This window comes from Benincasa hispida, chromosome 7 (genome assembly GCF_027475165.1).
Source record: "Benincasa hispida cultivar pf3 chromosome 7, pf3_genome.v1.1, whole genome shotgun sequence".
Lineage (NCBI taxonomy): Eukaryota > Viridiplantae > Streptophyta > Magnoliopsida > Cucurbitales > Cucurbitaceae > Benincasa > Benincasa hispida.
The window spans coordinates 60,201,004-60,227,323 of NC_143484.1; the positions used below are offsets into that span (position 1 = coordinate 60,201,004).

Below are 26,320 nucleotides of genomic sequence, written 5' to 3' on the forward strand. Positions count from 1 at the left end.
ACAACTTAACTAAAAAAAAGAATAATGTACAACTTAATTAAAAGAATAGTGTACAACTTTATAAATTATAATAAAAAAATTGAATATACAATAAAAGTATCTACACTTGATTAAATATACATGATAAAAGAAGTATTTATTTCTCAATTAAAAGAATAATGTATAACTTTATAGATTACAATAAAAAAAAATTGAATATACAATAAATTATTATAAAAAAATTGAATATACAATAAATTATAATAAAAAAATTGAATATACAATAAAATGAATATATAATAAAAAAATATTTATAAAATATGCTTGAAATAAATTGTTCATAACATATATATATATATAAAATAATATTACCGGGTGTATTTATCTTGACGCTCCAATGCATCCCTTATTTCTTTTATTCTTTTTTCGAAATAATTCACGCATTCGAAGAATATTATATGAGCAAGAGCATTTATAGGCCACATTCGAGCTCCTTTGAGGACTCCATTCATGCACTCTGATAGATTTATCGTCATCCACCCATATCTGAATCCTCCATCATGTGCTTGAGTCCATTGTTTTAAACTAATGTTGTAAAAAAACTCAAACAGTTTCGATTTATTCATTTGATATCTTCAATTGTTTTTTATTGATCTTCCGAATTTGAAACTGACACCTGACACGATAAACATAATTTTTCAATGAATTAAATCTATACTTTTTTATTAAAGTTGCTGACGATATATCGTAAGCAGAAACGATGGTGATATTTTGGTCCCGTCCAACCATTTGCTGGATTGTTCACTACTGCGATTATACTAGTATGTCGATCTGAAATTAAACACACCTTTTCGTGTGTTACAATTTCTCTCAGGTGTTTCAGGAACCATCCCCATGAGTCTGCGGACTCTTCATTAGCAACGACAAATGCAAGTGGAAGAAGATGGCCGTTCGAGTCAACTGATGTAGCAATCATCAATTTTCCTCTATATTTGTCGTAAAGTGTGTACTATCTATCTGAATTATCGGCCGACATTTATTAAAAGCTTCTATACAAGAACTAAATGTCCAAAATACAAAAGTTAGGATAACATAGCCCAGTAAGCGTTTCTTTCACTCTCCACTCTACACGTGTTCCGAGATTGGTCTGCTTAACCATATACAACCACCTGGGTAACAATTTGTAAGACTTATCCCAATCACCGAACACTTTAGTCCATGCTTTTCCTTTTCCTTCCTATACCTTATGGTAAGGAACATGATATCCAAACTTTGATTTGATGTCGGACTGCAGTTGTGCCACACTAATAGATGGTTTTTCTCTTACGGCATCACAGAACTCTAGTGCAATCATTGATGAATCCAATTGCACATGACTTTGACTTAGTTCTGAATAAAAACATGTATGCTGCTCATTGAACTTAGTGATCTCGAACAAGCCATGCGATTTTTTCTTTATTGCACGAAGTCTCCACTTGCAACGTTCCTCCCACTTCTTACACTGAATTGTCCAAATTGTTGGTGTCGATTCAACAACCTCATATGGTGCGTGATATTTTATTGCAAAACATTTGACCGCGTGTTGTAGCATTTCTTTGTCTTGAAAAATCATCCCTTTATACAATTAAATATTGTCAACATCCACAGGGGCTACAATTGGGTCATGTTCTCGAATGTTGTCTTGTACATTCATATCCAAATCGTTGAATGTATCTGAAAGTATCTCATGTTCACGATCATTGAAATCCAACTCTTCAAATTCATCATCCGTTTCAGTTCTGAAGTCTCTATACAGGTTGTTAGCCGCCATATCTTCATTATCACATGGCGATGCAACTAACTCCAGATCAGGATTAATATATTCAGTTGGATCTTCAAACTGGCTAAATGATGTATTCAAGTTTGTATCCACCCCTATCCTATTTACATTTACATACAAATACACTAAATTCGGCACTGGCATTGTCATTGAGAACATCAAGTTCATAGCTTGTGCATTCGAAATAGGGAATGACATAAACCTTATTGATCCTGATGGTTCTAGGTTAGGATGTCTATATATTATTTCTATCTTATTTGTTCCCATATCTACACTAAGTGACATCCCAACCATTTCAATGAATTGTTCAAATACAAACATCAACTTTTTGTATTATACTTTTTACAAGCAGTATATTAAAAAATATTAAACTTTTTTTTTTAAAAAAATCACAATAATTTTGTATTAAACTAAAAATATTAAACTTTTTAATTTATAAACATAAACTTTTTAAGTTTTATGAACATCAACTTTTTAAATATAAAAATAAATTAAACTTTTTATAAATATTTTTAAACATAACAATAAATTAAACTTTTTATAATTATTTTTAAATATAACAACAAATTAAACTTTTCAAATTACAATGAGGTAAACTTTTTAAAACTATTTTTTCAAATTTAATACAAAATAAAAAATTAAATTAAATTAAACTTTTTCAAACTATTTAAAACTATATTTTCAAAGTTAATACTAGAAAAATCAAATATCATAGAAATATATTAAAAAAATCACAATAATTTTGTATTAAACTGAAAATACTAAAGCGTTTAAATTATAAACATTAACTTTTTAAACATAACAATAAATTAAACATTTTAAACTATAAACATCAAAGTTAATACTAAAGAAATCAAATATCATAAGAATAAACTAAACTTTTTAAACTATACTAAACTTGTTAACTATCACAATAATTTTGTATTAAACTATAAATATCAACTTTTTAAACATAACAATAAACTAAACATTTTAATACTATAAACATCAAAGTTAATACTATATCATAAGAATAAATTAAACTTTTTAAACTATACTAAACTTGTTAACTATCACAATAATTTTGTATTAAACTATAAATATCAACTTTTTAAACATAACAATAAACTAAACATTTTAAACTATACTAAACTTGTTAACTAAAAAACAATACTAAAATATAGAATACCATTAAAAAAAGACAAATAAATAAAATTACTTATTGATCTTCAATTAAAAAATAATATTAAAAAATTAATATTATCATGGTAGACATCAATATAAGGAATAAAAATAATATATTTAGCATAAACAAATATTAAAAACAAAATACTACTAATAAATAAAAGTTAAAGTTCAACTCACAAATTCGATGGTAGTACTCTTTTTTTCCTTCAAAGTGACAACGTTCACATTTTTTTTCCTGTTATTTGTTATCTAGCAACAACTACAAAAAATTAAAAAAAAAAATTAGAATCTATAAAAAAAAACAATAATATAAGAACAAAAATAAGATTTATAACTATTCTTAAAAAATAAAAATTTAGTAGAGTAACGAACCAATATAGTTTGTGATCAAGAGAGAAATGTGGGAACAATTTGTATCAAACGAAATAGAAGAAGAGAAATGGAAATATAAAGCAGTGAGTTAAAAAAATGAGAGGAGAGGGATGTTAGGAAGAAGAGAAATGGAAACAGAAAGCACTGAGAAAAATGGGAGGAGAGGGATTTAGTAAAGGGAGAAGGCAGATGATTTCGAAGGGGTAAAGGGACTCATCTGAGAATGTGTTTAAAAACACATAGGTCGAATGTTGAACACTCGACCCAAGAGTTGGAAAATTAAAAGTTGGTGGTTGGGGAGGCACGGTAGGCGTTTAAAGCTGCCCAGATTCTTGGTCAGCAGCGACAGATGGGACGGGACATGAAGCTTGTCGAGGGTTGAACTTTCAACTTATGTAGGTCGAATGTTCGACATTCGACAAGTGTTGAAGAATCTTTTTACCGAGTTCATCGAGTTTTCAACCCTTGACATACACCACTTTCAACTTATGTAGGTCGAATGTTCGACATTCGACAAGTGTTGAAGAATCTTTTTACCGAGTTCATTGAGTTTTCAATCCTTGACATACACCTTCGTCGAATTTTCAACTCTCGACATCTGACCTTGAACAGACCAAACAACCATATTTCTCTAATTAGTTTTAAAACAATCTCACTTTTCTAATAAATTTTCAAATCAACAATATTCAAATAAAAGATCCAATATGATTTGTCTTTTTTTTTTTTTCTTTTTTTTTTTGTTTTTTTTTTTTTTTTCCTTTTAATGCTCATTAGAGATAACATAAGTTTTTTTTTCTTTTATTGTGTGTGTGTGTCGTATCACTTTTTTTTTTTTTTTTTTCTTTATTTATATGTGTGATGCTCAAAATTAAGTATGAAATTTGATTGTTTTTCTTTTATACGCTATTCTCCAAAATAGGGATAAAATGTGAATTATTTTTTTCTTTTAATATTAATTAGAGAAAATGTGATTTTTATTTTTTTTCTTTTATTTATCCGTGATTCTAAAAAAAAAAAGTATCAACTTTTGTTTTTTAGAGGATTTTTTTTTTTAATATCTATTCATTTGATGTGAAACAAATGAAAAAAAAATTGATACATTTTTTTTTTTTTTAATTTGAATATCTACAAGCGAAACAAATAGGAAAACAATTTTGATAGATGCCTTTTGTTTGAATAACTACTCGTTTGACGTGAAACAAATACGAAAAAAAATTAGACTTTTTTTTTTAATATCTACATGTTTATCGTGAAACAAATAGGAAAATGGTTTAAATAGATTTTCTTTTTCTCTTTTACGCGTGATTCTCAAAAAAATAGGGATAAAATGTGAATTGCTTTATTTTTTCTTTCAATATCAATTAGAGAAATGTCATAAAATGTGATTTTAAACTTTTTATTTCTTTTATTTATGTCTGATTCTAAAAAAAAAACGTACCATCAATTTTGTTTTTTAGACATATTTTTTTCAATACATAGTCATTTAACGTGAAACAAATGAAAAAATTTGATAGAATTTTTTTTTTATTGAATATGTACTCATTTAACGTGAAACAAATAGGAAAATAATTTTGATAAATTTTTTTTTGTTTGAATAACTACTCGTGAAACAAAATGGAAAAAAAAAATCAGATAGACTCTTTTTTTTTATTATTATTTTTTTATTTTTAATATCAACTCATTTTACGCAAAACAAGTGGAAAAGATATTAGAGAAAATTTTAAACCAATATAATTAATGTGAATGATAATTTTTTTTTTATCCACATGAATAATATATATTTTTTTATTTTTTTAATGATAAATTTTGAATCTTAAATCAAATATAAATTTTAAACCAATAAAATTCACTTGAATTATAAACTATTAGAATCAAGATAACCAAATTTTAAACTAATTTAATTTTACGTGAATTATAAACTATTTTTTTTTTAATGATTTTAATGTAAAATTACATCATATAACCCTATACTAAAAGGGAACTCGAATGTTTCTCCTTATTGAAGGAACTCTTATTCAAGAGTACTTACGAGCGAAAGCGGATCTTTCCAATTCATTGACAGAATTACCGCAAATACATTCAAAATATACTAATATGCATTCATAATGCTAAAGAGATCAAGAGATCATACCAGATGAAGATTTCTTCTTCAATGCGAGTCTAAAACCCAACCGTCTACCTAGAACAATCACCACTCAGACAGAAGGAAACGGAGAAGACAACACCACTCAGCGCCCTCAGTATTCTTGGAGTGAGAATCCAAAGTGTGGGCTTTATTCGGATTTGGTAGAGGGAAGGAGGAAGAGAGATCGTACACAACGATCAAGCAAGTGGGAGATGAGGTCGTCTATCGCATAGACAAGATGCTTGATCGTTTAGGTGAAGTATACGATCGTGTAGGAAAAGTAGTGATTGTATAAACGATCGTGTAGGAAAAGGGTGAGCGATCATCCAAACGATCGTGTAGGGAAAACTAAGTGATAGTCTATACGATCGTTTAGTAAATATCGGGAGCTAAATGATCGCTTAGGAAAAGGTAAACGATCGTTTAGTTAATAGCGCGCGACGGTGTAATCGGTAAACGACCGCTTAGCAATATCGTATATGTAAGCGATCGTGCAGTCATTATCGTATAGGCATTGATTTTCTAAACGATCACACTATCTTTAACACAATGTCCGCGCCTACCGAGATCAACACACCGTCAGCTATTTATAATGCACTCATCCATTATTTAGAACAGAAGAGACGCCTTCCCATTTCCTTTATAACCGTCCAATGAATGTGATCTTATCATATTCATAACAAATAAATTAATATCAGATATTAATTATAATATTTTCCTCTACTAGATTTAAATCATATTTATATACATTTTCCTCCAAATTAGTGTATCTTATACATAAAGTTAATTATATCATATTTAATTAACTCGTTCAATTATATCATATATAATTGAACTCCCTTTTGTTAACTTGAACATTTCAAACTGACCCAAAAACTGATTCTCAACTTGTATCTAAGCTACCAAGGGGACCTTATGGACCTATGGCTCGAAGCTCCAACGGTACGTGAATAGCTGACTAAACTCTTTAGTCACGATATCCACCATCCATTAACTGCCAGACATTCCACTAAAGACCGACAGTTGAACTCTTCTTGCCATAGATATATTTCTTTGTCCATTGGATATAATCAATCATCAGTACGATGGCCCTTAACAGATGCTCGTAATTACAGCAGGTCAATTTATCGTTTTGCCCCTGTAATTACATCTTCCTCCTTAAGTACCACTGATTCCTCTAATGAACAATACAACATAGTCCTACTATGTGTGAACATCTCTCAAGCCATGAGAAGGTGTGTGGCACCACATCGTTCAAGCCCCAAGATCAACCCTTAAGAGAGCAATCTATCTACTTACTCCTACTTTGGGGAAGGAGTGAACTCCATTTTGTGAAATTGAGTTCCTAACTCCCAAATCAGACGAATTCCCAAAATGGTAGGTTTGAGTCGGCGTTCAGACCACTCGCACCCATGTAAATCAAAGGACCACCCTCAATGGCAGGAGTTCCCAACTCACTCAGAATTGAGGTCATGTTATCTATGGTCATCCTAGTAAAGTGAAGTCTCAGTCATGAACGGTGTTATATGAAAAGACATTAACACTTCGAGGTCAAGTCTTATACAAACTCTTTGTATAGGACGCCCCCGTTCGCATGTCCACTACATGAACGATCAGGATCAGACCATCTGTAACAAGTCACAACACTTGTGACCATCCACAAAGCGGGCCACATCCATACTGTTACTAGGATAAGGTTTCCCTCCTATATCCATATACTACAGACTATTTTGGTTGTCACTTAAGACATGATCCACTTGTATGTCACTACATACATGCTTAAGTTACACAAAGACAACCAAGGATATTAAATTTATTGGTTTGTGGTAAAAACATCTAAATGTGTAAAGTCAAGTAGTGAAGTAAATATCATTTATATTATACATCACAAGCGTTCGTACAAAGTTGTTTACAAACTACAGGACACGAGACTTTAGGGCACAAACCCCAACAATCTCCCACTTGTCCTAAAACGAAGTGGGGAGTACAAACAAACAAGCATAAAACAATAAACTAGGGCATAAAAACCCAGTGCAACAAAATCTCCCACTTGCCTTAGTCTAGCCGCGGTTGGTCCCGTAGACCTGTGCTCTGAAAATGACCTTCAAACACTATGGCCGTGAGAGCCTTCGTAAACAAATCAACAACGTTTTGCTCCGAGGCGATCTTCGTGATGATCACGTCTCCTCGATGCACTATCATGCGGATCGAATTTAACATGGCAACAAGTGAGAAAGTCTCCTCATAGTCGACTCCCTCCACATGGGTATAACTCTTTGCCACAAGTCGAGTCTTGAAGGTTTGCACCTTCCTATCAGCACCTCGTTTGCGCTTGTAGATCCATTTACAATATATAGGTCTTATCCTATCAGGCTGATCTACAAGATCCCATACCGATTTGAAGTACATCGACTCCATATCGAGATTCATGGCTTTGACCCATTCATCCCGATCAACATCCTCCATTGCCTTTTTTTAGGACAACGGATCCTCAACGTCGCCATCTGTCACCATAGCTAGGATTTTCGTGAAACCCAAATAGAGATTAGGTAAGTTCGTAACCCTCCCACTACGTCAAGGTTCTCTCAACTCTTGAGATGGAACCGACCTACCAGATGAACTATCATCAACAATTCTGGTTGATGAAGCAGGTTCTTCAACAACTCTTGTTGAAGTTTCAGTAGTTTCTTTGGAAAGCTCACTTAACACGACTTTACTACGTGGATTGTGTTCTCTGATATGATCCTCCTCTAGGAAAGTAGCGTTCGTGGAAACAAACACCTTGTTTTCGGATGGATCATAAAAGTAGCCTCCTCGTGTACCTGTGGGGTAGCCTACAAAGAGGCACAACCTCGATTGTGATTCTAACTTCTTGGGATTTCTCTCAAGCACATGTGCTGAACAAACCCATATGCGGAATTGACGTAAACTAGCTTTATGCCCGTTCCACAACTCCAGATGTGTTCTTGCGACACTCTTAGAAGGAACACAATTGAGAATGTAAACCGCAGTCTCCACTGCGAAACCCCAAAACGAGTCCGGTAAGGAAGCGTAACTCATCATCGAACGAACCATGTCCAACAAGGTTCTATTTCTCCTCTCTAATACACCATTTTGCTGAGGTGTACCCAATGCCGAGAGTTGGGAAACGAATCCATGTTCTAATAAATAGTCCTGGAACTCAGAATCCAAAAACTCTCCATCTCGATCTGATCGAAGTGTTTTTATTCGTCTATCTAAAGCATTCTCAACTTCGGCCTTAAATAATTTGAACTTTTCAAAATATTCAGACTTTTGTTGCATCAGATAGACATACCCATATCTCGAGTAATCATCAGTAAAACTGATAAAGTACTCATAGCCTCCTCAAGCGAATGTACTAATTCAAGAGGCTCTTTGGCTCGATACCTTTTCCAATAAAAGGTTGTTTAGTCATCTTGCAAGATTCACACACTGGAAAAAGAATTTTCCTCTAACTCGCTTAGAAGGCCATTCTTCACCAATCTCTCAATCCTACTGAGATTGTTGTGCCCTAATCGAAGGTGCCAAAGTCGGGCATTTTCTTTTGGAGAAACTCGTTGGCGTTTAGATTGAGTTACAACAGATTTAAATATCTCTATGTTATGGAGGGAACTTAAGGCTAAAGGTCTTAGCACATACAAGTTATTTTCCAGTTTAGCTGTACAAATTTCAATTCCATCCTTACGAATAAACGCTTTATTCAATTTAAAAGAAATAGTGTAATTGTTTGTAACAGACACTTTATAGAAATAAGGTTCCTTTTTAATCCAGGAACTACAAAGACATCTTTTAATATAAAAAACCTATTATGTAAAGAAAACTAGATGTCTCCCACTGCCACAGCTGAGACGATGTGTCGGTGCCTACTGCATCGTCATCTCACCAGCCTCCAACTGTCGCCAGGATCTAATCCCCTGAAAAGAAGAACATACATGATTAGTGGCGCCCGAATCTACTATCCAAGCAGAATCATCATTCTCCACTAAACAAGTTTCTAATACAAGCAAATCATATTTACCTTTATTTTCCTTGGCCTTAGCCTTGGCAGCCTTCTTTTTCTTCAGATAACGAGGAAAATTTCTCTTCCAGTGTCCGTCTTGGTTACAGTGGAAACATTTTCCTTTTTCAACTGACAGTGGACGCATTCCCTTTCCCTTTACCACCCTTCTTCTTCTTCCCCTTTTCAGAGTTAGAAGTTGAAGGTGCAGACTTTGTTCCTGAGGTCGAACCTCGATAGAACTTTTTAGAGGAAGAGACAACATTTGCCCCACCTCCCTTTTTCTCCTTACTTTTCAGCAAGGATTGGTGAGTATGCAACTCGTTGAGGAGAGTGGTAAGGGAGTAGTCCAACAAAGTGGAGGAAGCTCTCCGACAATGAATGCAAGATAATGCTAACCTGACCGCCCTCATCGATTTTAGACCCATTCATCTCCGCCATGTTATAGTGGACCATCATATTCAGCACGTGTTCATGAAAAGAGGTGTCTTCCTCCATTTTGGAGCTGAAGATGTGTTTCAGAGCCTCATGCTTGAGCTGTCCAGACAGCTGTCCGAAAATTTCCCGTAGGGACTTCATGATCTCACAAGCTGAGACCATGGACTCGTGTTTCTTGGCCAACACGTCACTAAGACTAGCTAGAATATAAGCTCGGACCTTTTCGTTTGCCCGTGTCTAACGCTCATACGCCGCCCAAACATTTCGAATAGCGTTCTAAGGTGGAATAGGAGGACATTCCTTCGTAAGGACAAACTTCAGATCCTCGATGATGAGTATCGTCGTGAGCATATATTTCCAACTTGAATAGATTTGGCCATTCAGTTTTTCAGCGCTAAGTAAATTGATAGTGGCTCATGCCATTAAAAACCGTTGCTAAAAAGAAAACGAATAATCTTTTATAAGACTTTGCAAAAACCAGATTTTTTTAATTAACCAATTAATTTTAGCAAAATAGATTCCAAGTACCCTAAGTGAAAAGACTTTTATTTTGCAATGATGCCCCAGCGAGGTAGGACAAATGTCACCGATGGGGTGATCGGATGTCCCTTCATTGGGATGAGACATTCTCAACCATTAGGCAGAACCAACTCTTGAAACTAAACCTAATAGCCACCATTTGTTCGGTCCAAAATAGTTAATCCTTAACAATCCTATGTAAGTGTAACCCCTCGTTTTTGGCTCAAGAGTCCCACCCTAATGCGCTCTGATGCGTTGATTTATCATGTGATGTAAAGATGTGTGGATGCGATGATCATACAAGTTTTCCTAACAAAGCCCAAGTATAAGTCTTCTTAGGGTCCTGGTGAGTCCAGGGTCGAACGCAAGGATTACTAAATAGATATGCGACGGACTCTCTGATTCTATTTCGATGGTGATAAAGAAGTAGATGATGATTTAATTTATACTTTCTAATGCGATGGAATTAAACGCGGAGCGATGAAGAGTGGTGTTGTAACAAGTATGCGATGAAGGGGTTGAGAAGAAATTTAGCTAACATTTCTTAAGATTTTGTACAAGTCATGCAATTATGCTATATAAAAATATTAAGCACTACATTTCTCAATGTATAATGCCACATTTTCTATTTCTAGGATGCATGCGATGTGTATGGAGTGTAGCAGATAGAACTTATTTCTAAGTTTCTACTCTTACTTATGCGATAATCCGACTCTCTCAAGCCTAGATTCTATCTTTAGACTACTCTCTCAATTACTCCAAATGATGAATGAAGCATATATAAGACAAGATGATCGCATAAAGGGCATAGCTTAAGTCATGCCAGCTAAGTACTTCTCAATTCATTCACAAATTTAGTTACTCATGCATATTGTGGAGAGACTGAACATAAATTGAAATGAAGTTTCCATTTTTTTTTTTTTTTTTGCAAATAAAGTGTTGAGTAAAAAACAATAAATAAAGTGAGAAATATCAAGCCAGGTAAGATGTCTTTCTTTCCGTGGCTTTTTACACTACTTTTATCACTTCAACTCTTTTCTGATTTGTAGAATCTTTCTCTTGTAAGGGTTGGGTGTCTCTCCTTCGTGCTGTTTCCGACAGTCTCTCGACCTCTCCGAAAATTAATTTCTTTTCAAGAATTCCCTTCCCTCGGTTTTGCCTCGCCTCCTCGTGCTATCTCTGGTTTGGTAACATTGGGTATTTATAGATTTCAAGGTGAAGTAGTTCTTCTCACTAATGATTGCATGGATGGGCAGCATTAATTTCCATACTCTGTTGTGCTGTCTGAAAATCACCGAAAGTTCAATGTATTTGCAACGATATGGTCTTTAACTGTCGTCAACTGTATTTTAAATTGACCGTTATCAGCTTTACGCCCCATCATGTTTTATTATGTTGTTGCCTTTATGTAAGGTCTATATGCGATCATTTTTTAGGTACTTCTTGGATCACAAACTCAAATGCGCCATCGCATTATATCCTTGGATCGCAATTTCAGACGCACATTGCATTGTACCTGCACAGAATAACATGATTTACTACCTTTATGCGATGAGCATTAGCGATCACAATTTCTTTTAGTTTGGTGCATTCAATCATAATATTGCCTATTTTACCATCGCTTTCTCCCATTGTTTTAATAATTTGAGCTTTAATAACTTATATTTCTACCAGTTATCACACCCTCAAATTTAAAACAATGCTTGCCCTCAAGCATAAATTAAAGATTTCTCAAAATTTTAATCACCTCACCCTGCCTAGGCTTTTCATGGTGCCATATTCAAATCGCCGAACCAATGCCTTATTAATTTCTATCCTAATCTCTTCCTAAAATATTTCTAACCTTTAGAGACCGGAGCTTAATCTTTAAAAAAAAAAAAAAAAAAAAACCTTTACTCATTTCTAGGACATCGCATAATTTATTTCAAACTTTATCAAACCGGGGTGTTCAAGTGATTTTGGCCAGATATTCATTTTGTAATCTTGCGCTGATCCGAGTGCCCAACCTTCATTTTGGCTTGCCCCCACAGGTGTCATGTAGACATCCAACTACGAGCAAGACACTCTTTTTAGTCAAAACTCATGCCCATCTCTTTATTTGGCAGCGGAGTTTCGATCACTTAACTTCTGCATTGATCACGATTCCTACCTTCGTTTTAGCTTGCCCCAACGGGTGTCATACGGACATCCAACTACGAGTAGGATCCGATCTCAACATTATATATTATTTTTCTTTCTCTCTCTTTTTTTTAATCGAAATGAAAATAACAAAGCTAAAAATAACACCCCCCAAATTTAACTCACAACGATGTCCTCATTGTTGAAGACGAAATAATTCATGCGATGGACTCAGAAAATTTTGTAAAAATAGTTTTGAAGGAAAGCTGGTAGACCACTAAATTTTAGAAATTTTTTGTGAATTGATTGTCCTGAAATTAATCTGACGCTAGTTCATGCAGTAAGAAAAGAAGCATATATTTCATCATTGAAGTCATAATGGGCAAAGGGCGAATGCAACGACCAAATAAGGCAATAAAAAATTTCAGGATTGAGTCAAACGAGAGAGAATGCGATAGTAGAATTCAGCAATATTAAATTGAAAGTGAGAAGTACAAAAATTGAAAAAAGATGAGGCAAGGAAGGACACAACCCCCAAATTTAATTTTTCGCCCGCATCATTTTGATCGCATCCTTTCCTGTGATGGCCTGATTTTGTAATTGCGATGGGCTGATTGAATCGATCACGTGTTTTAAATCCATCGCATTACTCCATCGCAATCGTTTATTGCGATCAACATGATGAAATAAAAAAGATTAAAAGTATGAAAGGAAGAGTTGATTGATAAAGAGTAGTAAATATGCAAAGAGTAAAGTAGACTCTTGAAAGAAAGACAAAAAGGATACTAAAAAATGATATATTTGTCCCTAATGAATGTATGTCGCTTATCATCGCAGGGACTGATTGTTTCTTCTTTATTTTGGCTTACCCAAGTCAATGGAGGTTTTCTCGCGTTGAAAATCTCCTCCATGATACATCTTTACTCTTTGTCCATTCATTTTAAATGCGTTGGTCCCATCTTCGTTGGTCAATTCCACCACTCCATGCAGGAATACTTCCTTAATTATGAAAGACCCGGACTAGCGCAACTTCAGTTTTCCAAGAAAGAGACGCAACCTAGAGTTGAACAATATACCCTTTGACCTGCCTTGAGGTTTTTCTCACAAAGACGCTTATCATGCCATCGCTTGGTGTGTTCTTTGTAAATTTTGAAATTCTCATACGCCTGTAATCTCTACTCATCCAGCTCTAGTAAGTGAAGTTTTCTCTCCTCTCCTGCAGCTTTAAGATCAAAGTTAAGTTTCTTAACTGCCCACTCCGCCTTATATTCCAGTTCCAATGGCAGATGACAAGCCTTTCCAAACACCAACGCATATGGTGACATGCCTATGGGTGTCTTATAAGCAGTCCGATATGCCCACAAGGCATCATCCAGTTTCATGGCCCAATCCTTCCGTGATGGGTTCACCACCTTCTCTAAGATTAAATTGATTTCTCTGTTAGAAACCTCTGCTTGCCCGTTTGTTTGGAGATGATATGCAGTGGCGATCTTATAGTGGACATTATATTTGATCAACAGTTTGCTAACAATGCGATTCACAAAGTGGGTCCCTTCGTCACTTATTATGGCACGTGGGGTGCCAAAACGAGTGAAGATGTTTTTCTGCAAGAACTTAGAGACTGTTGCCGCATCGTTTACAATGCTGAAACAACTTCAATCCATTTGGAAACATAGTTGATAGCTAATAGGATGTGTTTATGACCATTTGACGATGGAAATGGTCCAATGAAATCTATACCCCAGACGTCAAATAGCTCCACCTCCAATCCATTTGGAACTTTGTGTTAGTCCCACCATGGAAAATTTTTCAGCGCCTCTTTTCTTAGTTACCATGTCCTTCAGAAACTTAGCATAGGCAGGCATTTCCTCAATCGCTTCACTGAAAGAAATATTAACATGTAATTGTTTTAGCATAGACAGGAAGCATTGGTACTGTACCTCTTTGTTTTTCTTCGTCCTTAGCCTCTGAAAGAAGGGTGGTAACTGAACTTTCATGGTTCTCGTTTCATTTGACTTTGAGGTTGACACAACCTCAGGTTCTACTGCTTCATTTTCCTTTTCTTCTTCTTGCGTTGCCGCAATCTCAGGCTTAGCTGCGATGGAAGTTGCTCTACTCTGGTCCTTTTTTCCTCCCTCCACGGTCTTTCCACTACAGAATGTCACAACCTGATATTGCTCCTTACCTGATCCCCCGGGTTGCGTGGAAGCTCGGTTGAACTTAGCAATGCCCCTTGCGGTCTACTTTTGAGCTCATTCGCAATCTGGCCCACTTGCAATTCAAGGTTGCGGATGGACGTAGCCTGACTTTGAAGCACTGTCTCGTTTTTCTCTATGTATTGCTTCAATAGGCTTTCTAGAGAAGAAGATTTCGATGGTTGTTATGAGCTACTTACTTGGTTGCTCTATTGAGCGTTACTGCATTGAAAGAATCCTGGTGGCCCTTCTTTTTGCGCCACAGATTGAAAATTTTGTTGTTGATTCTTCCAAGCAAAATTGGGGTGGTTTTTCCACCCGGGGTTGTAGGTGTTTAAATAGGGGTTGTTCTTTATAAAATATACAGACTGTGGATTTTGCGGGCAATTTTCCATTGCATGCCCATCACCGCAAGTCGCACATCTTGCAGTGTTTTGACTTATTGCGTTAATCTACCTACCTTGCGGTGTTGGGCTGCAGATCGTCATTCCTTGAATCAAATTCATCATTATGGTCATTTGGTTTTGCGATGAGACAATAGCACCATTATTTGCGTCAGAATCCTTAAGTCTTAATCTATGGTCACTCTCTCTCCAGTCTTCATGATTCTTAGAGATGCGGTCCAAGATATTTTTTGCCTCATCATAAGTCTTGTCAAGCAGACCACCAGCTGTCGCCGCATTGGCAGCGGTCTGCGAAGCAGGATTCAAACCGTGGTAGAAAATTTCCATTTGCAGGCAATCTGGTAGCCCATTATGTGGACAATCTCGGACCAATCTTTTAAACCTCGCCCAAGCATCACTGAGCGATTCATCCATATCTTGTTCAAAATTAGTAATAAACTTTCTTCGTCTTGCGTTTTCGGTAAGTGGAAAATACTTCTTCATAAACTTCTCCACCACCAGCTCCCAAGAAGTGATCTCTCCTGGTTCGAGCGAATAAGCCCATTTCCTAGCCTGATCACAGAGAGAAAATGGGAACAACGTTAGTCGAACTTCTTTAGCAGAGATGTTCTGGAACACAAAAGTATTGCAGATTTCAATAAAACTTCGGAGGTGGGCATGTGGGTCCTCGCCATGCCTTCCTCCGAATTAACCTGCAGCCTGGATCATCTGCAACATCACCGGTTTTATTTCAAATCTACTTCCGTATAAGGCAGGCCTCATGATTCCCGGAGAGAAATCATAGAGGTTTGGTGATGCATAGTCCCTAATGGGCCTATTGCGATCATTTCCCAACAGAATCGGATTTGCCATGACATTGTTGTTGTTTGGTGCTTCATTCCTAGGCTGCTCCCCCATCTCTTATTTATCAGATTGTGGTTACTGTTGGCGGTCTCTTAGTCTCCTTTGAAATGTTCTCTCAATCTCTGGGTCATAGTTTGCCAGAGATTGAGAGTTCTGCAAAGAAATCACAAAAATTACCGTTAACAACTATTTTGCTGAAGTCCCTGGCAACTGCGCCAAAAACTTGATGCTTGAATTTTATGAAGTGGAAATTATGGATGATATGTGTGGTGGATTGCGTTGTGCACTCAAGTTTCTCCAGAGGAATCCAAGTGTAAATTTCTCTGAGTTTCCTGGTAAGTCCAGGGTCGAACACAGGTACTTGTGAAAATAGTTGCGTTGGAGATTTTTATGAAAACTTGCGGTAACCAATTGAATAAATAAGTGTTGGGTTATTGTTGCGTTAATGAAAATAATAACGAATGCAGCAGAGTTCGAAAAGAGTTGATAAACGGGAAATACGATGAATATGCGGTGAACGGGTTGAGAAGGGTTTCGACTAACACTCCCTAGGATGCGTTCATGCCTTGCGATCATGCAACATGCATACAATAGTAAACCACCTCTCGACGCGAATGCCACGACTTCTAAGGCTAGAATGCATGCGATAAATATGCGATAAGTCTACAAGGTTTAAAAATAAACCTCTATCTTTATTTATGCGATGACAACATGAAATTCACACAAATATGCGACCACATAATATCGTTCCTATTCCTAGGATGCATGTGATGCAAGTTGACAAACAGAGCTTATCTCTAAGTCCCTACTCTTGTTTATGCAAGCTTAATCTTGCTCTTTCGAGTCCAGATTCTAACCTAGCTCTCTCGAGACATTAGGTTCTTTCTTTAGATTCTCTCTCGAGTAACTCTAAAGGGGTATTTTGCACAACATAAAACAAGACAATCGCAAGCAATGAACTTCCTAAATCATGTTAGCTTAGTTCCTCTCAACCCATTCAACTAGTTTAGCTATTCATGCATATTAAGAGAGTGAGCAGATGTAGAAATAGAACTTCCATTGAATAGATATAAGATGAATTAAAGAATAACAATGCAAGTATAGTAAAGAGCCTGGAGCAATTTCTTGCTACCAGGCGTTACATTGTTTCTACTCGTGCTCTAAAGATATTCTCGCTTTCGTGAGAGTCAGCCTGCTCTCTGTTCTTACGCCCCAAGGTTTTCTCTCGAGCTGCCTTGGACAATCTCCAGCGTCACCATTCTTCTCTTGCTCCGTCATAAAATGGAAAAGAAAACTATGAACAGAGGTATGAACTTGTAATGGTGATGAGGTAATAGACTGCTTAACCCATTCTCTGAAGAATGAACTTGGTATTTATAGGACATAAAAGGTGAAAGGCGGCTTCTCTCTCCTGGTTGTACAGATGGGACAACTTTAATTCCTGACTGATGCGCCGGATAATTTTCACCGATAAAGTTGGATGTACTTTGTGACTGTTATCGGCTGTCAACTTAATTTGGATCCGACTGCCGTCAGCTTTTTGTCCCATTGATCTTAATTGTCCTTTCGTCCGGATGCACCCACCATGTTGCGGTGATTCTTCTTGGGTGGATGTTTACGAGCACGATTAACGCAAAGTCTTGCGAAGAAGTTGCGCTCGATCAATGTATTCCTATGATTGCATTTTTTGCATTGCGTTAACGCATTATTCTGCACAAAAATATAAAGATCAACTGTTCTAATGCATTGGACGCATGCGACCGCAATATTATAGAATTTATGCTTAATGGACACAATTTAACATATTTCATCAACGCAATCCAACATTGTTTAAGGATTTAACACTATGATAACGTGCATTTCTGCTCGTTATCACACCCCCAAATTTATACAGTGCTTGTTCTCAAGCATAAGCTAAAAATTCCTTTAGCAAGTTAGCCGCAAAGTTTTTTCCCTAGATTTCTCAAGGATACTTCATTCAAATCCTATATGCCAGAATTTCCTTAAGTCTTATTCAAATCTCTTCCTAAAATACTTCTAAGACTTAGGGATTGCAAGCTTAATTTTCAAAAAGACTTTACTGAATTCCGAAACATCGCATGATTTATTTCAAAAAGAAAATTTTCCACTGGGCTGTCAAATGATTTATCCTTGTACAAAAATTTTCTTCATTGCTATTTTTTTTGACCTTGTGCCGATCCGAGTGCCTTGCCTTCGTTTTGGCTTGCCCCCATGGGTGTCATGCGGACATCCAATTACGAGCAATGCACTCTTTCTCAGACTAAACTTATACCAACTTGGCAGTAGAGTTGCAGTCATTTATTTATGCGTTGATCCTAGTGACTTACTTTCGTTTTGGCTTGTGCCCACATGTGTCATGCGGACATCCAACTATGGGTAAGTGCCTTTCACAACTTACTCATATTAACATGGGTTTCCCATTGCGTTGACAGTGGAGTTGTTATTCAAAAATTTATTATTATTATTATTATTATTTTTGTAGCAAGGTCGGAAAAAAATATCCCACCCCCAAATTTAAAATACAGTAATGTCCTCATTGCCAAAGGATTAAAATAAGTCATGCGAAGGTCCTAGAATGCGTTCTAAAGAAAATTGAAAGAAAGCTAGCAAACCCCTAACTTCGAGAAATATTTCATGAGGTGACTATCCTAAGATTTACGTTGACTCTAGTATATACGAAAGAGATAGAAGCATATTTTTCATCATTGAAATCATACTTGGTAAAGAATACATGTGTCAAACTACTAAAGTTATCTACTTGTGATATGTTTGCGGTAGTCAAGGAGAATGCGGTGATAAAACTTTGAAAAGTAATATACAATGTGATACCGCAAAATTTGAAGTAGGATAAGGAAGAGTACACCCCCAAATTTAGTGCTGTCGCTCACATTGTATTGACGCATCCATCTTGCGGTGATCATTCTTCGTTGGGTTGCAATGATGGAATAAGATAAGTGCTTCTTCGCATAACATTTCCGCAATCCAGCGCCTCAATCGTTGTAAAGAAAACAAAGAGAGGGTCAAATTATTTTAAACAAAATAAAAGGCTTTTTTTTCTTTTTCTTTCTTTCTTTTTTTTTTCTTTTTTTTTTTTTTTGTAGCAATAGAAGTGAAAAATGAAACGATAGTAAAGTAAGGATAATTCTAAGTAGTTTAGAAAAGAGATGAAGACTTGAGATTTTCCAAAACTTTGCGTCCCTGATAAATTGCGATCATCTGATAATGCAGGGACCATCTACTTCCTTCTTCATTCAAGGTTTCTTGATTCCATGGATTCGACTTGGTGATGCCAGTCTTCTCCATGGTATGCCTTTACTCGCTGCCCACTGACCTTGAATATGTTGGTTCCGTCGTTATTTGATAATTCCACTGCACCATGCGGAAGTACTTGTCGAATTATGAACGGTCCGTACCAACAAGACTTTAGCTTTCCCGGGAAGAATCGCAGACGTGAATTGAAAAGCAAGATTTTCTGCCCGACTTGGAGGTTCTTACTGCATATGCGTTGATCATGCCAACGCTTGGTGCGCTCTTTATAAATTTTTGCATTTTCATATGCGTTGTTCCTCCATTCTTCTAGCTCAACCAGTTGCACTTTCCGCGCTTCTTCTGCTTTCTTCAAATCAAAATTCAGTTTCTTGACCGCCTATAATGCTTTATATTCCAGCTCCAAAGGCAAGTGACACGCCTTGCCGAATACCAATGCATAAGGGGACATACCTATAGGTGTTTTAAATGTGGTATGGTATGCCCATAATGCATCATCAAGCTTCATTGCCCAATCCTTCCGCGAAGGTTTGACTACCTTCTCAAATATCAATTTAATTTCCCGATTAGACACTTCAGCTTGGCCATTTGTTTGCGGATGGTATACGGTGGCTACTTTGTGGAGGATATTGTACTTGCACAACAGCTCCTTTATATTGTGGTTGATGAAGTGTGATCCTTCATCACTTATGATGGCACGGAGAGTGCCAAAACGCGTGAAATATTTTTCTTTAGGAACTGAGAGACTACTGCCGCATCACTTGCGGCGTATGCAATTGCCTCTACCCACATAGAGACATTGTCAACAGCTAATAGAATATAGTGCTTACCATTTGAAGGAGGGAATGGTCCCATGAAATCAATCCCCCATACGTCAAATAGTTCCAGCTTCAAGATAGTATTCATTGGCATTGTGTTCTTCCATGAAATGTTGTCGGTGCGTTGACACCGATCACATTTCATTGTGTAGTCAGCAGTATCCTTAAATAATGAAGGTCAGAAGAATCCACTTTGTAAAACTTTGGCTGCAGTACGTTGTCCTCCAAAGTGCCCTTCATATGGCGAATCATGGCACTCCGATAATATGCATTGTTGAGCAGCATCTGGGATGCAAATCGAATGATTTGATATGCACCTCTTTTATACAGATTCGGCTCATCCCAATAATAGTGTCTGCATTCATTCTTGAGCTTCTTCTGTTGATGGTAGGTGTAATCTTCAGGAAATTGTTCACAAACCAAATAATTAACGATGTCCACATACCAAGACAGTTTTTCTATGAAAAACAGCTGCTCGTCTGGGAACACGACACTCACTTCAGATTCATTGTAGTCAACCTCAGGATTTTCTAATTTGGACAAGTGATCCGCAACTTGATTCTCTGTCCCCTTCTGATCAATTATCTCGATATCAAATTCTTGAAGAAGGAGAACCCATCTGATCAACCTCGGCTTTGCATCCTTCTTTTTCATCAAATATTTGATTGTCGACTGATCAGTGTGAATGAGTACCTTGGTTCTCAATAGATATGCCCGGAATTTTTCCAACATAAAAATCACAGCTAGGAGTTCTTTTTCAGTGGTGGTATAATTAAGTTGAGCAGGGTTCAGGGTTTTACTCGCATATGCGATGGGGTGCAAAATTGTTTTCTTCTTTTGCGCTAATGCAATCTCATTGCATACCCGCTTGCATCGCACATGAGTTTGAATGGGAGTGCCCAATCCGGTGCAATCAAGACGGGTGCGGTAATCAGCACATCTTTTAAAATTTTGAATGCGTTGAGGAAATTGTTGTCAAATTCAAACTTCCTGTCTGCCTCTACCAACGCACTCAGTGGTCTTGCTATTTTAGAAAAGTCCTTAACGAATCGTCTATAGAATCCGGCATGCGCCAAGAAGCTTCGCACAACCTTCACGTTGGTTGGAGGTGGAAGCTTTTTAATTACGTCAATCTTTGCTTTGTCCACCTCCAACCTTTCTCGGGAGACCTTGTGTCCCAACACCATTCCCTCATTCACCATGAAGTGACATTTTTCCCAATTGAGCACTAGGTTCGTCTCTTCACATCTTCTCAGAATTTTCTCCAAATTGGCCAGGCAAACTTCATAACTGTTCCTATAAATGGAGAAGTCATCCATAAATACTTCTACTAAGTCCTCGAGATAATCTGAAAAAATCACCATTATGCACCTCTGGAACGTGTGTGATGCATTGCAGAGGCCAAACGACATGCAGCGAAAAGCAAATGTCCCATATGGGCAGATGAATGTGGTCTTGTCTTGGTCTCCAGGAGCTATCATGATCTGATTATGCCCGACATATGTAACACCCCGAATTTTCACTTTTTATATAATTTCAGTAAATTTGGTTATTGGAGGGAATTTTTGGAATTTTGGATTTGAAGTATAAGTGTGGGAATTTAAGTGTTAGCGTGAGAATTATTCAATTTTGAAATTCAATTTGAAAATTAATGATAGGAATTAATTTTCTTTTGAAAAGGAAAAGAAATAAATAGTATAAAGTGGATTAAGGAAATGATTTAAGTGTAATTATATTATTTCCATTTTTAGTTATTATTATTATTATTATCATTTTTTAAATAAAAAAGAAAACCCACCCCCCATCTCCCTCACGCATGGCTCCCCCTCTTCCCCAGAAAATTTTCTTCCTGCCTTCACGTGCCGCTTCCCCTCACTGCCATTCCGAACGACCGCCGCGCCACCTCCCCTCACTGCCATTTCGAACGACCATCGCACTGCCTCCCTTCACTGCCAGATCCGCTGCGCCGCCTCCCTTCACTGCCAGATCTGCCGTCGCCTCCCTTCATTGCCAGATCCGATTGTAGGCCTCCTCCCTTCATTACCAGATCCGCTGTCATGCCACTCGCCCAGCAGGAGCCGTCTGAGTCACCGCCGATCCAGCCCTCTGACTACCGCGCACCGTGCCGTCTTTCAGCTGTCAGATCTGTGGTGAAGCAGCAGACTCGACGTCTAGCCACCCAGCCCGGAAGCTTCTTCCGACCACTACTCGTCGCACTGCCGTCGGAGACCACGCGCCGCCAGACCTCTCTCTTTCATTCGCCACAATTTTTTCGATTTTGAGTGTTGAGACTGGTTAGGTAAGTGTTTTTTTTTCAAACTTTGGAGATTCATTGTTAACTAAGATTTTGGTATGGTTTGATTAACTCATAATGTTTGGGATTCTATAATCCATATTTGGGAGGATTTTGAGGTGGCCCACCAAGTTTGAAGTTTAAGACCAATTTGGGCAGAAAATTTGTTAAGATGTCGCTTCAAGGCTTTGCTTGGCAAGGAGGGGATAAGCTTGCTTGAACTAATTTGGATTTACTTTGAGGTAAGTAATCTTACTACTGGAATCGCTTTTGTGCCAGGCGATACACTATAGATTTAACATTGAGGATCCTGTAGCAGTTTTTTCGTTGAATAATTTTGATCATTTTGAGGTTGGATGGAGTGCTTATAAAGGATATATGAGCATGTGGTAATATAACGAAATATGATTATGTATGAGCTTGTTTTGGAATTTTATGAGTTATGTTAAATGATAATTGAGCATGACCCTTAAATGATGAGTTAAGTAGCATTCCTATTGGACACCCTTAAAGTTAGATGAGCATTAGAAATTTGCTGATCTATATAGTTATGCGATTTATTATGAGAATATGTAGACTGTATGATATATTACGAAATCTCCAATACTGTATTGTTTACATGAATTAGTGCATGAAAGTGATGTGCTACAGTTGATCCATCTAAAACTAAATTTAATACATATGTTGAGGTTAATTAACATAGGGTTGGCGATGAGGAGATTTTAGAGAATTCATGATTGGGTGAATGTTACATGTAATATGAAGTTAGATGTAATCTCTTTTCCTTTCCAGACTATGTGACTGCATGAAAGTAATGCACGTCCAAGGGCGCTAGTACATGAAAGAGATGTACTAGGGCTAGTGTGTATGAAAGTGATACATACCTAGAGGGTACTGGGGTGTACGAAAGAGGTATATACCCAGTGGGTTATGTGTATACGAAAGAGGTGTATACATAACTAGATGTACGAAAGAGGTACATACTCAGTGGGTTATGTGTATACGAAAGAGGTTTATAACATAACTAGATGTACGAAAGAGGTACATATTCAGTGGGTTATGTGTAAACGAAAGAGGTGTATAACATAACTAGATGTACGAAAGAGGTACATACTCAGTGGGTTATATGTATACGAAAGAGGTGTATACATAACTAGATGTACGAAAGAGGTACATACTTAGTAGGTTAGGTGTATACTTAATCAGGTGTACGAAAGAGGTACACCTTCAGTGGGTGTATACGAAAGAGGTGTATACGTAACCATGTGTACGAAAGAGGTACACATTAAGTGGGTTTATGTGTATACGAAAGAGGTGTATGCATAACCATGCGTATGTAAGAGATTGTGTTTCCTTCGAGATTCACCAGAGGTTGTGGGTCCTAGGGGACTTACTAGAGGTAGTGGGCATACTCAACTATTGTAGGATAGAAATAAGTCTTTCATGTATATATGTGTCCCATGGGGACTAGAGTAGTTTATATGTTCCACTAGAGGTAGGCATCTAGAGGACACAGATGCTTAGCCTGACCCCAGTAGTGGGGTTACTTACTGAGTATTTTATACTCACCCCTTTCTTTTCATGTTTATGTTCCAGGTAAGAGTAGGGACGCACCGACGAATGACAAGCGAAATTCGTGATCGAGCCACTGGGACCAGTTTTATGCTTTCGCTCATGAGATTTAAACTTCTTTTCATGTTTTTCTTAGCTTTCAGTGTTGATGTTTAAAACTTACTATTTAGAATCGCTTCCAGATTTATTTATTATCATTTATGATTTATGGGTACCCTATCGTTGTTTTTAATATTTGAAATTAAATGTTTAAGTCTTTTAAATTTATCTTATTTAATTAGCATTTATTTCACCACAATAGAGTGTCGTTTTAAGTTCCCCGCATGCATGTGTTTAGTAACGGCCTAACTTAAGTCCTAGGGAGTCGGATCGTTATAGCATATCTATCCAAGAAGCAATAAAAATCATTCCCTACTAATCTGTCCAGCATTTGATCGATGAATGGCAAAGGGAAGTGATCTTTCTTTGTGGCCGCATTCAATTTGCAGTAGTCCAAGCAGATGCGTCATTCAGTGATGGTTCTTTGCGGTATTAATTCATTGTTCTCATTTGGGACTACCATCATTTCTCCCTTATTCGGCACACATTGCACGGGGTTGACCCACATGCTATCTGCAATGGGATAGATAATGCTCACATCCAGTCACTTGATAATCTCCTTTTTGAAGACCTCCTTCATCGTAGGGTTAAGTCTGCATTGATTTTCAATGGTTGCTTTATGGTCGTCCTCAAGACGAATATGGTGCATTCAGTACGCGGGGCTAATTCTTCTAATATCAGGGAGTGTCCAGCCGATTGCTCGCACATGCTTCTTGAGAATGCTCATCAACATATTCTCTTGATCTGCGTTAAGCGTGGAGGAAATTATCACTGACAGCTTCTCATTCTGCCCCAGGAATGCGTACTTCAAATGTGTTGGTAGGGTTTTCAATTCAAGTGTTGGTGGTTCCACGAGAGAAGGTTGCGTTATTTTTCTTTCTTCTTTTGGCTCTACTTCTTGTGTTGCGATCAATCCTTCTTCTTTGTTTGTTCTTACTATGATCGTATTGCAAGTAGCTACGGATGCGTTGGCATCCTCTTCTTCACACTCTTCATCAAACATTTCTTCTTCAATCAAATTCAGGTCTTCTTCAGAATCTGGCAGGTCTTCCTCATCAGGAAATTTCATGGCACGAATTATGTTAAATTTGAGCTTCTATCCGTTTATGCTCAAAGTGATTTCTCCTTTGTGCACATCAATTTGAGCACGACCCGTTGATAGGAAAGGTTGCCCCAAAATGATGGGCACATATTTATCGGCCTCATAATCCAGGATGCAGTTGGCAAAATAAATTTATCCATCGTGATCAGCATGTCCTTCAGCTTACCCTTTGGATGAACAAGAGATCTTTCGGCCAGTTGGAGAGTCACGGATGTGGGCAAAAGTTTCCCTACATTTAATTGTCGAAAGATTGACAGCGGCATCAAATTTATGCTGGCCCCAAGTCATACAGGGCAATCTCAGGCTCAGCTGCGATGGAAGTTGTCCTACTCTGGTCCTTTCTTCCTCCCTCCACGGTCTTTCCACTGCGTAATGTCACAACCTGACATTGCTCTTTACCTAATCCCCCTGGGTTGCGTGGAAGCTCAGTTGAACTTGGCAACGCCCCTTGCGGTCTACTTTTGAGCTCATTCGTAATCTGGCTCATTTGCAACTCAAGGTTGCGGATGGACGTAGCCTGACTTTGAAGCACTGTCTCATTTTTCTCTATGTATTGCTTCAATAGGCTTTTTAGAAGAAGATTGCGGTCGTTGTTGTGAGCTACTTGCTTGGTTGCTCTGTTGATCGTTACTGCATTGAAAGAATCTTGGTGGCCCTTCTTTTTACGCCACAGATTGAAAATTTTGTTGTTGATTTTTCCAAGCAAAATTGGGGTGGTTTTTCCACCCGGGGTTGTAAGTGTTTGAAAAGGGTTGTTCTTTACAAAATATAAAGATTGTGGATTTTGCGGAAAATCTTCCATTGCATGCCCATCACCGTAAGTCGCACACCTTGCGGTGTTTTGACTTATTGCATTAATCTGCCCACCTTGCGGTGTTGGGCTGTTGATCGTCATTCCTTGAATCAAATTCATCATTGCGGTCATTTGGTTTTGCAATGAGACGATAGCACCGTTATTTGCATTAGAATCCTTGAGTCTTAATCTCTGGTCACTCTCTCTCCAGTCTTCATGATTCTTGGAGATGCGGTCCAGGATATTATTCACCTCATCATAAGTCTTGTCAAGCAGACCACCAGCTGCCGCCGCATTGGCAATGGTCTGCGAAGCAGGATTCAAACTGTAGAAAATTTTCATTTGCAGGCAATCTGGT

The 26,320-nt window shown here is 37.3% G+C and overlaps 1 non-coding gene and 1 pseudogene across 1 annotated transcript; one reads left to right on the top strand and one right to left on the bottom strand.

Annotated features, from left to right (window-relative positions):
• Window positions 1-1,028: 1,028 nt before the first annotated feature.
• Window positions 1,029-2,092, bottom strand: LOC150035305 (uncharacterized; annotated as a pseudogene).
• Window positions 2,093-15,497: 13,405 nt separating this feature from the next.
• Window positions 15,498-15,604, top strand: LOC120082304 (small nucleolar RNA R71). Its single transcript, XR_005483135.1, has one exon. It is a non-coding gene; the product is annotated as a small nucleolar RNA R71 (small nucleolar RNA).
• The last annotated feature ends 10,716 nt before the right edge of the window (window positions 15,605-26,320 follow it).